Genomic DNA, 17,148 nt, shown 5'->3' on the forward strand with positions numbered 1-17,148 from the left:
CTCTCCCTTCCTCTCTCTCTAATATCAACAAATTCATTTTTTTAAAGAGTCCATGAACAATGTTTAACCTTAATGAAAGATTCTATCAGTCCAAAATAGTAAATGGACAAATGTTCGTTTGTTTGTAGGAAAAGTAAAAGTGAAGTACCAGTCATATTTATAGCTAGAGGACCGGTGCACGAAGTTGTGCACTAGAGGGGTCCCTCAGCCTGGCCGGCGATAGGGGCCGATTGGAGCCATCTTGCCCAGTCCTGATCAGGGGCCCGGGGGGAGGGACCGTTGAAGGTTGGCTGTGGGAGTGCACTGACCACCAGGGGGCAGCTCCTGCATTGGGAGTCGGCTCCCTGGTGGTCAATGTGCATCATAACTACCATCTGTTCATCCGGTCATAACAGTTGCTTAGGCTTTTATATATATAGATTAGTAAACCAATTTATAATTAGTATATGGCTTGGCACTTAGTAAATATATCTAAGAATCTACCTCAAAATCTTGAATAGAGGCTATGAAAGCTTATAACAAACTCTGAGCATAAACTAAAATCAACCAGTTTACCTCCCAGGGCTGTTATATAGATTAAATAAAATGAAATATGTAAGATGCTTAAGTGCCTAGAGTATAGTAAACAATAAAAATTACAGCAAAACAAGATAACAGAAATAATAAGATTTTAAGAGAGACAAATTTTCAGTATGTATTTTTTGTTGTTCTCAACTGACCTCTTTTACACCCTCATTCTGTTTCAGCCATCTTAAATTTCTACATAAATCTTTATTTATGCTTCTATTTGCATTGAAAAATATTCAGGTGAGATCGTGTGTGTGGTTTTTTTTTCTTACTCAAAAGAGAGGGCACCTACATTAGTCACACATGTCAGCATCTGCATACACAGAAGGACCTCCACAGCCACAAGCAGCTCTGCTCCTTAATGTGAGATGGAATCTGCACTGTGGAACCTCACTTTCCCCAAATCAACCCTGTCATCAGGAAGCTCAAATCAAGTTAATATTTAGTCTTACCTTTGAATATGTTAATGCACCACAGATGTATATATTTTTTAACATTTTAGAGAGCTCTTTTTCAAATATACAGTTACTATTTTAAAATAAAGGAAGCACTTCTAGTAACAGAATGTGGGTGTCTCGGGAATAATTTATCGACTTAACAAATATTTATTGAACATCTGTTCTATGCCAGGCACTATGCTAGGCCCTAGGGATAGAGAGATGATTAAGGTCAGGTACCACCTTCAGGAAGCTGAGTCTATTGGGCAAAGAGAAGACACATGCCCATTTATAGTTAGCATGATCAGCTCTCTGCTGAAAGCATACAGAGTATATTGTGGGGATAAAGAAGGTGTCTAAAATTCAGTGGTCAGGTCAGGCTCTCTGAGGTGCTTGGAGTTTGGAAAAACCAGGAGAATTGCTATGGATTGAATAGACTGAACTGTGTTCCCTCAAAATGTATTTGTTGAAGCTCCACCCCCCAATGTGATAGTATTTGGAGATAGGACCCTTGGAAGATAATTAGGTGTAAATGAGGTCATAAGGGTAGGATCCTCATAGTGAAGTTAGTGTCTGCCCTCCCTCCCTTCAAAGAAGAGGTTATGTGAGCACACAGAAGATGGTGGCCACTTCCAAGCTAAAAGAAGAGACATCAGAATGAAACCTACCTTATTGGCACCTTGATCTTGGACTTCACAGCCCCCAGAGTTGTGATTAGAAATTTCTGTTATTTAAGCTACCTAATCTATGTTATTTTTTAATGAATGCTGAGAAGACTAATACAAGGAAGGAGCTAAATGGTAATCCAGGAGAAAAGAGCATTTGGAGGACAACTGCTTGAGGAAGCAGTACACCATGTTTGAAAAAGTTTATGCAGTTATTGAAGTTGAAGCAAAGGATGCCTCTAAGTACCCTGCAAAATATAATGTTCCCATCACGACCTATTGGACCATGTCTGGGGCATCTTCTCAGTTGGCTCAGGTATAACTACTAAGGTAGTTCTAGTTGCCACTTTTCCGTTGAGATCATAGGGAAACAAACATCTCAAACACAATATAAAATGGAATTCTTGATCTTCTCACAATACTGACTTCTTCCCCAAGCATTCCCATCTTAGTCAATGGCACCACCATCTACTTGATCCCTCCAGTCAGAAACATGAAAGTCATTCTTTATATATCTTTCTCCATATAACCCTCATCCACACCCCCAAAACTTTCTTACCTGTAGGCAATTATATTATCTACTTCTCTCCATTTCTATTACACTGCTGTAGTTCAGACCCCCATTTCTCATCTGAACTATTATAGCAATTGTCAATCCAATCTCCCTACCTCCATTCTTCAAATGTTACAATCCATTTTCCTCATAGAAGCTATTTTTAAATGTTAATCTGTTCATATCTCTTTGTGCTTAAAAAACCTGCAATAACGACTCTCTGCTCTCAGCATCATGACTAAATTCTTAGTAAGGCAGAAATTTCTGATTGCCCACCAAAACCCATTCTCCCCTTCTTCCCTGGTTGGGTCTGGGCACTTGGATGTCTGGGCAACAGCTGAAATCTGTAGTTTCTCTATGACCTAAGTATAAACATATGATTGCTTTCCAGTAATACTTCCAATATGAGTGGGAGTGATATGTGCCATTTCCACACCTAGGCCTTAGAACATGGAACACTCCCACTCACCGTAAGTTCTCTTACCTTCCCATCAACTCAAAATAGCAACAGCTGGAAAGGGAAGTGTCAAGAATGGCAGATAAATTTTCCAAGGAGAACCCGCTTTGCTTTCTCAGACTGTTCTGTGAGAGAGAAATAACTTTCATCTTGTTTGAGCCACTGAACTTCGGGATCTCTTTGTTTCAGTAACCCAGACTATCATCCACACACTTACCTGTTTAAATGGTCCTTACCACCTTCATCTGGCACTATCACTTTGTTCATTGCTGGTTTTGAATGTGACAAATTCTCTTCTGCCTCATGGCCTTCACATACTCAATTCTCTTAGTTCTTAATTCCCACCCCCTCTGTCCTCACCCAACCCTCCTTCAGGTCAAAGCTTCAAATAAGTCCACAAAAAGACCCTTCTGTAATCCTGTAAAATGAAATCAAGCACCTTTTGTTTTCTCTCCCTACGTATCCTGTTCTTTTTTTTCTTTCCTTCTCTATTCCATTCTTTCTTTCAATAAAAACTGATTGAACACAGTGCAAAACATCTGGCCAGGGACTGAAAGTGCATTTACAGTCAATATATATAGTTTGCAAGCTATCAGAAAAAAACAGAAACACACACAAATACATTAATACAATAATTTCGAGTTTTGATAAATGCCACAAATAAGTTAAAAACTAGTCGAGGAAACTAGCATTTATTACAATTTATAAATTATATTTCCATTTGTAAGTTGTCTTATTCAGTGCCTATTTGTCCACTATAAGCCTTAAGGATAACATGCTATTTATTGTGATTGCCACTGTGTCTTCATTGTCTTGCACAGTGACTGGAATATAATAAGCATTCAATAAATCAATGTTGAACAACAAAGCACCAAAATACATAAAACCAAAACTAACAAAAATACCAGGAGAAACAGATAATTCAGCACCAATAGATGGAGATGTTAATACCCCACCTTCAATAATGAATAACACAGCTAAGCAAAAGGTCAGCAAAGCAATGAAAGACTTGAACAATGTTATGAACCAAATTAGGACATGTCTATAGAATGCTCCACCCAACAGCAGCAGAGTACAGATTCTTCTGAAATGCACATAGAATATTCTCCAGCACAGAGCATAGACTACTAGACCATAAAACAAACCTCAATCAATTTTAAAGGCTAGCAATAACGTAAAACATGTTCTCTGACTATCATGGAATGAAATTAGAAATCAATAACAGAAATTTGCGAAACACATTAACGTGTAGAAATTAAACAACACACTCTTACATAACCAATGAATTAAAGAAAAACTCAAAATGGAAAATTAGAAAATACTTTGAGGTGAGTGAAAATGAAGGCATGATATATTAAACCTCATGGGATGCAGGTAAAACAGTGCTTAGAGGGAAATTTATATTGGTAAACGTCTTTTTCCCTTTGCTTTAGTTATTTAACTTGGCAAGTACTTTTTAATCTATTCTTCTCCTGTGTTTAGAAGACAGGAAAATTGAATGCAATTGCAGAAACTGTGTTTTATATCTTTATGAATTTTCTCCTTCATATGTCTTCTAATTTATAGTGAATATTCAACTGAGTCCCATAAGCCTGGATATTCGATTTCCATTAGAAAGCCTGGGTGCATGGGAGATTTTTCCATAACAAAATTCATATGAGCTATATATGTATTATCTCCCCTAGAACCCACTACCATTTTTTTGTTTTAAAATTTATTTGCTCTTTGTATTGTGGTATTTTGTAGTGCTCAAAAAAGAAAAGAAAATCAGACTTCTTGCCTCTACATGTGACATTTTGATAAATTAAAATCATGACAACCTTACTATTAGAAGTCTCATTTTTTACATTTATACCATTCAATAATAATGAGCACATCTTTGTTACCATATTTGCATTGAATGTTTAACATTACAAAGCACCAAGAAAGCATTTCAAAGCTGACTCTCTTGATCTGACAGCCACAAAGGGATCCTCTTGAATGCTGTAAGGAGGAAATAATTTCATTGCTAAGAGGAGATGTGAAAAAAAAAAATTTGTTGACCATGTAATATGTAACAGACATGATGATAGGTATTTTTTCTGTTGTTTTTGTAATAACTTCATGAAATAGAAATTAGTATACCCATCTTTTTTTTTTTTTAATATATTTTATTGATTCTTCACAGAGAGGAAGGGAGAGAGATAGAGAGTTAGAAACATCGATGAGAGAGAAACATCGACCAGCTGCCTCCTGCACATCTCCCACTGGGGATGTGCCCGCAACCCAGGTACATGCCCTTGACCGGAATCGAACCCGGGACCCCTGAGTCCGCAGGCAGACGCTCTATCCACTGAGCCAAACCGGTTTTGGCAGTATACCCATCTTATAAACATAGCTCAGAGGTAAAGTACCTGAGTCAAAGGTATGTGACTGGAAGGTGGACAAGCTCAGCTTCCAACCTAAGTTCCCCTTGCTTTGGAGCCCATGCACTTTCTTCAATGTATTCTGCTGCCTTCTAACATCATGACCATATGAAAAGTATTGGACTAGGGAGAAAGTACCTGGGTTTTAACCCCTTTTACAGCTGTGAATCCATAGGGAGCTTTGGTTTTTTTTACTACTGTCGTCCAATTTGTCAAGTAAGAATATAACACCCTCCAAGTTGGTTTTTAGAATTAAAGTTGTATACATGTAAATCTTTGCAGAAAATATAGACGGCAATATCCAAGCCTTGGCTCTGTGGCCACACCTGAGTGACTCCAAAAAAATAGAACTCTGATGGTCATGATATGATATAATGCATTTCATCCAACTTCGTTGATAAAGCTCTCTTTCTCTCTTAAATTTCCTCAAGTTATCGTCCATGCCTTAAAAAATGGACCGGGCACTTACAACAGCTCCATTTTCAAGGCATTTCACAGGAACCAGGGACATTGGCAGAATCATAAGACCTCACGGGAATATTTTATTCAGATAAATTTAAACTTTATTCTTAAGTTTGGATTACTGCCCTTTTCTGTGTTAAGAACACTCAACATGAAATATAGGGTCTTAAGCTCTAAGTGTGCAATACATTATTGTTGACTATAGATTCAGTGTTGTAAAGTGGATGTCTAGCGCTTATTCATCTTGCTCAACTGAAATTTTATGTCAGTTGATTAGTGACTGTGTCCTCGTTCCCCCCCCACCTCCAGCAACCACCATGTCACCCCTTGATTCTATGGATTTGACTACTTTGGATGCCTTATGTAAGTGACATCATGCAGTATTTGTTTTTCTGAGACTGGTTTATCTCACTTGTCATAATATTCTCAATGTTCATCCATCTTGTCACATATTACACAATGTCCTTCTTTTTTAAAGGCTGGATAGTATTTTATTGTATGTGCCTCCCACATTTCTTTATCTATTCATCTGTCAATGGACATTTAGGTTGTTTCCGTATCTTGGCTGTTGTGAACAGTGCTGCAGAATGGCCACAATAATAAAAAGGCAAGTACTGGTGAGGATATAGAGAAATTGGAACCTTTATATTGTTGGTATGGATGCAAATGGTGCAACCTCTATGGAAAATCTATGGAAAATCGTGTGGAGGTTCCTCAAAAGATTAAAAATAGAACTACCATATGATCGAGCAATTCCACACCTGGGTATATAGCTAAAAGAATTAAAATCCAGGTAGTCAGCTATGTTCATCCCAGAGTTAAGAGAATTAATATACAGTTTTAGACTCATAACACCAGTAATTCATTTTTTAAGCAAATTTAAATAATTTGTACCTATTCATATTAAAAAATGTTAGTTGGTTGCATAAAACACACACACACAAGCAGATCATGTGTGTGTTCACAAATGGAATTGATTGCATAAAACACACATACACACACAGGTCTAAGTGACTCCCTTAGCATTGGGAGGAGCCCTCTGAGCAAATAATAAAATAAAGGCACCAAGACGTCACTCATGCACCAATCAGCCCAGATACTGGGATGCTCAGAGTAAAATAATGGGAATCTTAGGGATTAAAAAAAGTGACATCTAAAAGGAGCTAAAGTAGAGAGCATTTCTTCTTTGCAGGTTATCAGTACACCTTTTAAAAGTAGGAAGTATGTTGCACATTTCCTATAGGTACTTGAGCTTTCTCATCATAATCCCCCAAATCAATATCAAAAGTAAGGCACCTATTCTTCTTTACATTGAAATATAGATTCCCCAAAACACTATAATATTATTACCATATGCTGAAATGACTATAGGAAATCTCACATTGTTGGGGAGGAAAAGATATTCTATAATATGATTACAAAGCATTGAATGAGGCCCTGAATTATTCAGTATATATAATCCTATCATAAATATTGGTTTTATCTGTGATCCTTATTTCAAATCACAATTTTAGTCAGCATACAAAATGTAGTCAATTCATGTTTCCAATACCTCATTTTTGTCATCTTCAACTTAGAACTATGCAGGTTGGCATAATCTTTCAAACTATCTAAGAATCTGATATTTCATTAAAAAATAAAAATACCTTTAGTCATTGTCAAAATGAAATTCCATAGAGCTTAGGATACAACAGAGGGGATGGGAGATAGGCCAAAATAACCATAATATAAAACATATGACATAGTTATATATAAAATATAAGTACATAAAAATATGAGATTATAAAGTGACAAGTACCACAAAGGAGTGAAGTAAAGGGGGGAAAGTTAGGAATACCTGAATCCTACCTTTACCCGACAATTTCTTCTGTCTCTTAAGACTGAGGAAGCAATACATACAAGGGACAAAGATGAATGGGTACATTATCACTTTAGAATTAGTTGGGCTAGGGCCCAATACTCTAAGGCACGGCTCTCTAGTAAAGTTGGATTAGAGAATGTATCTGATGCCCAAAGCCCATACAAGGCTACCATGTCCCATTCTTAATTCCCCAACTACTCACCAGAACTGATGAGAATATAAGAGTCTGTAAGAAAAGAGGAGCAAGCGAGACTTTCAAGACAGCCCTGGTACAGCTTACCAATTACAAGACTTGAAGTCAATGGGAAGAAGAAAGCGATCTTGACACAAGAGTACATCAATTTACAATAGTAAATCCATCCACTAGTAAACATAGGCCAATAAATTTCCTTTAATCTGACCAGACTGGGATATTTAGGGGACATTGGAGGATAAGGACACATTTGTAATATCTTAATCAATAAAGGGGGGAAGAATAACAGAGATGAAAGCAACCTCTTACTACCCACGCCCCCCCTCCCCCCAAAAAGGTCAAATGCTTTGGGAACTTAAAAAAAAGAGGGGCATTGATATCAAGGGAAACATGTTTCTGGGGTGTGATTTTTTCCTTCAATTATTTCTTCCTTGTCTACTTCCTCAGCTCCTGTTCATCTATTTCTTAAGGTTTCCTTCCAAGGTACACTGCATTGCTCTAGAGGCAATCCGGGTATAAAATACCACCTGGATGCTAATTAATCTGGATGTGAAAGCTCAATTCAGACCTGCCTCCTGGGCTTCAGGTAGTATGCCAGGCATCTTATCTATTGTCTAATTTTTTCATCTTCCCCGGATGAGATGATGAGGCCATTCGGATTTATCTTTAATCTTTCCTTCTCACTTCTCCCTACCTAGCCTGCTCCTCATGCATTATTATTTTTTTATTTCATTTGGTAGCACCACTATCCAGCCAGTTATGCAAAGTAGAAATCTAGGATTCATTACTGACTCTCTCTTCCTAACCTTCAACATCTATTAATAGAGTGCTACAAATATTAAATACTAAGTATTTTTGTTTTCCTGGATTTAATTTTCTCTCCCCCATATAGAGTGTGTTAACATCGTCCATCTAATGTCATTAGCTGTGAACTTTTCTTCCTCAAATCCATTCTTATCATAGCTTCCTGCTTGATCTGTCTAAAATACAAATATGGCCATTTCAGTCCTTCTTATATGCATTCATTATTCCCATCACCCATAGGACAGATTCTAAAGGTTTAAACTTGGTACAGCAGTTCCTCTCCAAACCTTGCCTACTTCTCCAATCTTACCTTCTCCTCTGAGCTCAAGCAACACCTGGTGGTTTCACCAAATAACATTCTTTTCAGCTAGCCTGTGCTCATGCTAGCTCTGAAATCTGGAAAGACCTTCCTTCTCTGTTCATTTCTCTGATAATTCTTTGTCATACTGTAATATTCAGTATAGCTGCAACCTCCTTCAAAAATTATCCTATGACTCACTCCTCATCCTCCTTCCCCCAAACAAGACTGGATTATATTCTCTTCCTCTCCCCCCTCATATTTGCTTGTACCTATTGATGTATTGGTCACCTTCCCTGGGTTGGAGACACTTCATGGCAGGATTGCATGGCTTTTTGGAGCATACTGGGTACCAAAGAATGACAAGAAGAAAGGAAGTAGCATTAATGAATAATAAAATTCCGAGATGGTGCTAGTGTAAGAGGATTGATGATGAATACGAATCAGGATATGCTGAACTTGAAGGTTCTTTGGGAGATGCATTTGAAAATGCTCAATGAGTCATTGGAAATTCAGGATTGGGATGTGGGAGAGTGACCTTGACTTCAGAAATAAATTAGGGAGGCATTTTCACAGATATGGGAGTTAAGAAAAAAAGTCAATGTTTTTTATGGCCCATGGTACCAAGGTAATACATTTACATTTTATCTAAATCAGATTTTATCACATTAATATTGGAAATGTTCTAGTGCAAAGCCTGCATGAGATAATATAAAAATTCAAATATTCTCTCCCAACTTTACACACTTTATTCTGGATATATCTAGGGAGGTCTCATAGCAGGAATATTTCATCCTATATTTTTCTGCTGCAAACTCTTGTCAATATCTATTTCCCACTAATCACCTGGAGGGAGCAGATGAACCAATAAAGATCCAGAGAAGATCAAAAAAGAACTTACCAGAGTGCAGAATTAGAGATGGCATGGCTCAGACAAGTTCTTTGGCATAGCCATGCCTATGAATGTCTGGAAGGGAATGAAGAATAGGGTCAGTGGAAGTTTTAAAAACATGAAACCATGGCAGTCGAAATGTCAACAAGGTGAATGTGGAAGTTACCAAGGATTTAACTGTGAATAGTATGGAGACAAAGGCTACAGGCCAATTGCTAAAATCAACATGGGTGATGTATAAAATGTACTTAATATTTCAGCAATGAAACTGGATAAAGAATGGTGTAAATAGACTATGAAAGAAGTGCTTGAAAAATAACCTAAAAGTTATCATGTGGAATAAAGGTTATTTCTCTCTCCCTCTTCTACTCTCTCTCATAAAAGTCAATATAGTTCTATTTATTAAAGAAACCCAGTTGCTGGTGATATCAAGTATAAAATTTTAAGGTATGTGGAGCTATATTTTTATATATGTAGTATCTACTCGCTGCACAAATATTAATAAATATCTGTTGAATGTTTCTGATCCAAAGATAACAGCACACTTGTAATCCTATGTAATAAAAGGGAAATATGCAAATTGACCGAATGGCAGAACGACCGGGCACTATGACGCACACTGACCACGAGGGGGCAGATGCTCAATGCAGGAGCTGCCCCCCCCCCCTCCCGTGGTCAGTGCGCTCCCACAGGGGGAGCACCACTCAGCCACAAGCTGGGCTGACGGCTGGCGAGCGCAGCTGAGGTGGCAGGAGCCTCTCCCACCTCCGCAGGAGCGCTAAGGATGTCTGACTAGTGGCTTAGGCCCCTTCCGCAGGGAGCAGGCCTAAGCCTCCAGTTGGACATCCCTCAAGGGCTCCTGGACTGCTAAAGGGCACAGGCCAGGCTGAGGGACCTCCCCTCCCCGCATATCACCCCCCCCCCCCCCCACGCCCAGTGCACAAATGTCGTGCACTGGGTCTCTAGTTTAATATAAGGCAAAACCAATTTCTAAAAACCCAAACATAGAGGATGAAAATAGAGGGTAAACATGTTGCAAAACATTCAGTCTTACCAATTGTTTGTAAGAGCTCCTACACTAAAGCAAGCTCTTCTCATTTGCTTAAATAATAATGTGCACAACTGTGACTTAAAGACAACTTGAAGGGTTTGTCACTGTGAGGGCAGAAGCCCAATTTCCTACTATAGGCACTGTCAGAAGTTTAGGCTGTTCGGCTTATCAGATGCTGTGCATCTTGAGTTCCAACATTGTTAATCAAGATAGATGGTGGACTAGTTAATGCTGCTGTTAGTGAGACTGTGGCAAAGATTAGAAGGTTATCAAATAGATATAAACAGGAGTTCTAGGATTCCTATCTAACATCTGAAATTAACAACTAATAGGTATCTTTCTTTGATAGTTGATTTGATTGAATGCATGTGGATAAAAGTCAACAAGTGAACAACTTGATTGTCTGCTGAATTAATAGAATGGAAGAACTTTAAATGGTTGTGAAAGCTAATTTAATTCCAAAACCTCAGTGAGGTTCCCTCTCTTTAGCAAAACTGGTGAATAAAACATTGGCAATTCATTCAGTATAAAAGTGTGAGCATTAGCTTCTTCTGTTCTTAGAATTTAAAAATTGGTATTTAAAACTGATTTTTATAAGAAGGGAGCATTAAATATACGAGTATATTCCTTTGATCCTCTGAATAAACACTGGAAATTAAAATAAAGGGAAACTGCCCTTTGAGTTTACCTCCAGTTTACAATCATTTCTATTTCAATCCCTCTCTTGCATTTGTTTTCCCGGATCTTTTTAGTTATTTGTATTTCCTTCCCTCATAATTAAAATTGTTCCTTTTCTAGGCCCACGTGAATTTCAATTGCCAGTGTGGCTTGGGTGTTTCAACCTTTGGTAGACCTTTATTATATTCTCCTGTGCTATTAACCAAAGTTTAAAGAACAGGAGAGACTCATATTTGTCTAGACTCACCTCAAATCCCTGGATCGTTATATTCCTAAACTCTATAAAAGCAGAAGCCATGCTAGTCTCATTATTGTTCATGGCAGGGTCCCTGGTCCAGGGAGGGAGCTCGGTGTGTACCACATGGGGTCAGAGAAGCAGCCAGGTCATTCCAGAACAAACCCAAACCCAAGACTGACCTCTGATGTGTTTGGGGTCATTGGGGCCCACCTGGGACCGCTCCCAGAAACCCGGTCAGGAGTGCACTCCGTTTGAACCTTTCCCCATGGCAGGCTCCTTGCTGTGTTTCTGGAAAGCCTCCTACAAGAGAACTGCCCCACAGACAGTTCTAGAACTATTACACCTATTCAAATCTTTCCATGTGACACTCTCTTTATACCAATACTAGAGGCCCAGTGCGCATGAAATCATGCACAAGTAGCTTGCTTCCCTTTGCCTCAGCTGGCCGCCCCTCCCATGGCCACTTGTAGCTGTGCCCCACCCTCCACCGCTCATAGCTTCCACCACTAGTCGCTCGTGCCCTGCGAGAGGCGCTGCTCATTTGGTCATTATGGCATCATGGCCACAGTCCTTTTATTAGTGTAGATGTATGTTCAGTGTTTACACTGTTCCTACACAGGACTAAATATTTTAACTCATTTTTTAAATTACTGATCTTCCACAATATCTCAATAAAGAAGATATTCCAGTTTTGCCAATAAAGAACTGTAGCATGCAGGAAACTTGCCTAACACCCCATATCGACTGAGAGAAAGAGCCTGGATTCCATTTCAGTCATCTGGTCGCGAGTCTGTACGGAGTATAAGTTATTACACATTCTTGTTATTCCCATTTGCCATTTAAATACAAATAACGTGAGCTCTGAACAAGAGGCCCTACTTTTTTTTGGCCGAAGGGCTACTGCAGACCATCTAAAATCGTTCTCTATAAAAAGAAACCACTGCCACAGGCTCCAGACAGGCCAGAGAGGCCGGTGGAGGGCACTGCTTGGCATGCTAGTTTTGAAAGGCCAAGTTCCACTAAATAAAACCTTCACTTTGTATATGTGTGCGGAAATGATTAGTCATTTAATACTGGGAGCTCTACCTGGAACACATTTCTTAATACATTTTTTTTCACATGCATGATGTCTTTCCACAATTTATTGCCACATTTTATTAAACTCTTGTTACCTAGCGTGTAATTGGAATCATCACTGATACATGAAACATGAGTATACAAATCTGAAACAGAGTGGAGGCAGGTCAAAGAAATAACAGCAAAGCTGAATTTTAAAACCGAGGAAAGACAGACTGCAGCGTTGTGAATTGCTGCATTCGTTAACAGCCCGGGGCCGCTGCTCCCAGGAAAATCATCCTACTCTCACAGCCACACAACCTTGGTCCTTTGTGAATTAGAAATAAAGGGGTAAAACATTAAAAACAGACCCAGAACTAAAAGAATAAGAAAAGAAGGGAGTTCTTACTAGATGCCCTTCCGTGTGTTGACTCTTTACTGGAGCCGAATATGAATTTAACTTCATCCTCTATTGCATGAGGCTACTCTGGTTCCTCTCACTGTCCTGGCACCTGGTTTCATAAGCTCCAGCTTGTATGTTTTCTCTGAAATCTGTGTCTATCATTGTCATCATTCCTTTCTGAGGTCCTAGCACAGGGCTTGACACAGTGTAAGACAAAAAAATACGTTTTGTGAATGAAAGGGTAGGTAAATAGGAACGTTAGAAGTGGATTTTTAAAAATTCTATTACATGAACATTAAGAGGCTTGTGGGGATCGTTCACAAGCAAAATTAATTCCTATGCTCCTTTTGTGAAATAACCGTCTCTTTATCAGTTTCAGTCTTTTAAAATATTTTTTCTGAGTTCAGTGTTTTGCTCTTCTCTCACCTCCAGAGGACAGCCTTATTTTACCCCAGAGCACTATATCTATTTTCACATACATGTAAGGACCACACTAGAAATTTCATAGCAAAGAGATTGTCACCTATAGACAGAAAATATTGTATTTTTTTCTAAGAAACTGGCAAAGAACAACACAAAGCAAAAGAAAATAAAGAACTTTTCTTAAAATTCTTATCATAACCAGGCACAAGCATTCCTCTATTCTAATTACCTTGTTTATTATCATCTTTGACACCATAATTATTCATTACTTAAACATGGCTAAGTATAAATTAATGCACATTGTTATCATTGCCAATGGCCACCTAGGTATCTATGAAGATAAATAACCAAAATTTTTGTCTGGTCAAGGTTTTATAGTAGTCTTTAAAATATTGTTCTGATTCTAAAAAAGAATAGGTTCATTAGAGAAAACATAAAATGTAGGAATTATAAATAAAAGGTTTAAAGCACCCTGAATTTCATATCCACAAATAACCATCATTATCATTGCATTGCATACTATAAAAATTACAAGAATGTCATGTATAGAGTAAATGGCAAAGTCCCTTTCTCCTGCTCTTCCAAAACATACCCACACTAGCTCAGTTGATTAGAGCATCGGCCCGATACACCAATGTTATGGGTTTGGACCCCTGTTGGGGCACATACAAGAAGCAACCAAGGAATGCATAAATAAGTGGAACCACAAATCCATGTCTGTCTGTCTATCTATCTATGTATCTATCTATCTATCTATCTCTCTTTCCCCTTCCACTTTCTCTCTAAAATCAATTTTTTAAAAAATATCCACACAGTCAAGGACAAGAATCTATCAACAAATTCCTGCTGAGTGTGTGTGTGTGGGGGGGGGGGTGGAGGGCGGGGGGACGGGGCAGGCGGGGGGGGGGGGGGGGGGGTGCCTGTGCAGCAGGAACTGCTCTAGATGCTTGGGACACAGTGTTGAACATGAGAAAGAGCCACTCTCCTAAAGAAACTCGTGTTCTACTTGGTAAAGGCCAGCAAACAAATCAAGGAGATAAGTGTTACAAAGAAGACAAAGTAAGGTAAAGAAGTAGGAAGTGCTCTGGAAGCTATTACCGTGAGTGTGGTTTGAAAGCTTCTATGACAGTGGTTCTCAACCTTCCTAATGCCGCGACCCTTTAATACAGTTCCTCATGTTGTGGTGACCCCCAATTTCATTGAAACAGCCTCATCGATATAGAGAACAGACTGATGGTTGCCAGAGGGAAGGGGGGTTGGGGAATGGGATGAAAAAGATAAAGGGATTAAGAAGTACAAATTTGTAGTCACTGAATAGTCCCAGGGATATAAAGTACAGCATAGGGAACATAGTCAATAATATTGTAGTAACCATGGTGCCAGGTGGGTACTGGAAATATCGGGGGGAACACTTTGTAAAGTATATAATTGTCCATCATTATTCTGTACACCCGAAACTAATACAAAATAATATTGAATGTAAACTGTAATTGAAAAAAAAATGTTTAAAGCCTCTGGGGGAGATGACACGAGTTTAGACCTAACTCTCAGGAAAAAACATTCCAAGCAAAAGAAACATTCATATCTGAAGTACAGAAAGAAGACCAGTGTTTCTGAGATGTGAATTACAGAGATAAGGGGAAAAGATAAAGTTGAGAAGTGAGGGATGGGCCAGATCAAAGAGAGCCTTATGGGAGTTTAGATTACATGTTGGCTGCTATGGGAAGCCAGGAGAGGGTTTTAAGCAGGGGAATGACATAGTCTGAAGTTCACCCTGGCCACGCAGATGTGGGCTCTAAGGGGGCAAGAGAGAAAACAGAGGCTGATCCGAAGGGGTCTCCGTTTTCCAGGGAAGAGACGATGATGGCTCAGACTAAGGTGGTGGCGGTGGAGCTGAGTGCTTAGAAACAGCATGCATTAGTAAAAGGGTGAAAATTGCTATAAGATCAGATGAAATAAGAAGGAGAAAGAGAATTATTTCCCAGGTAACTCCTATCGACAGGTGGCATACATCCACCTAGACATTGTTCTCACATCTACCCTATTACAATCTTTATGAATTTTCTAATGCCTTAAATAGTGATAATAATAGGTACCATTCATTATGGCTCAGATTCTCTACATAAATTATCTCAATTATTTCTTACTTAGCAAAGCCATACGATAGATATATGCTAGTATTAGCTCTATCCTAATATATAAAGAGCCAGGTTCCGTCACAACCTAAATGTCTAGACAGAAGACTGAACACCAGGCTAGGGTCCCGGCCAGCGTGGCGGAAGTCAGTCCTGGGTCCCGGCCACCCACGACGGGAGTCAGTCCTGGGTCCCAGCCTGCAGCGGTGTGGCTGCGGGAGGGAGTTGTGGGAACAGAGCCATGCTGCCATCGTACTGGCCTCTGTGTCCCTCCCCCCACCTACAGGCTCTGGGAAACCAGAACCATGCTGCGATCTGGGAATCTTGGTCTCTCCCGCCGCCCACAGGCTCCAGGGAACCGAAGCCATGCTGTGATTGGACTGGCCTCTTGGTCTCTCACCCCAGCCCGCAGGCCCAGGGAACCAGAACCATGTTGAGATGGGACTGGACCCTACCCGAGGGGTCCCGGATTGTGAGAGCATGCAGACTGGGCTGAGAGACCCCCTTGAGTGCACGAATTTTCATGCACTGGGCCTCTAGTTTTATAAATAAGGGAATATAATTAGAGGTGAAATAACTTATCTAAATTCTCACAACTAATAAATGGTTGAAGTAGAAAGAAATCAAACCCAGGCTGATGTGACAATAGAAGCCATATCCCTAATCACCATGCAGTATATCTGAAAAATGTGCTGACAGTTATTTAACCAATCCCCTGGTTATTCATTTAGCTCGTTTTCAGATTATCCCTGCTAAAAATAAGCTACTTTGAGCATTACTATACACACATTTTATACTTCTGTGATGATTTCTTTAAGGTATATTCCTACAAGCTAAATTGGTATAATACAATTATGGAAAATTATAAGGCATTTGATACATAGGCCAACTCTCCAACTTAAAGTTTGACCAGGAGTGAATGCAACCAGTTTATGCATCATCATTATTGTCGTGTTCACTTCTTTAAAAATCTCTCTGTCATATCTTAACTGCTGTCACACACTTGGAGGGAGGCAGAGCTGGAATGCCAAGCAGGCTGACATGAGGTGTCTGTTCTTAGCCAATGCGTATGCACTTTCCTTGCTCTTGAATACAACATGAAGCAATTGAGTTAGGAGCCTAACTTCATTTTAAAACTATTTTAACCATATAATCTAGCACCACTTTTTGAACTGTGAAACTTTCACAACTGATCTGAAATATTTGAAATGCCAAGTTCATCGTCATCATCATCATCACCATTATTTATCATCATCATCAAATTAACCATTTAATGTATGATAGGTGCTACACAAAACCCAGGTTCACAGCATCCATAAGCTAATAACCATTACATCCTCATATTTTAATAGAGTAAATTCATATATATATGAAAGTCTGTTTATTTGTTTGAGTGAGGCTAGCTGCTGTAACAAAACACTGATGCTACACAACAGAAGGTTACTTCTTGCTCATATCAAGTTTCGCTGATTGCCACAAGTGTCTCCCCCAAGTAGGATTTCAGAGACCAGGTCTTTCTGTGCCTGACTCCACTTCTTCAACACATGCTTGCAAGGCATCTGTGCTGGTT

The sequence above is a fragment of the Myotis yumanensis genome, unplaced genomic scaffold (genome assembly GCF_028538775.1).
Source record: "Myotis yumanensis isolate MYYU_CA2020_CCGP unplaced genomic scaffold, mMyoYum1.0.hap1 SCAF_15, whole genome shotgun sequence".
Taxonomy (NCBI): Eukaryota; Metazoa; Chordata; class Mammalia; order Chiroptera; family Vespertilionidae; genus Myotis; species Myotis yumanensis.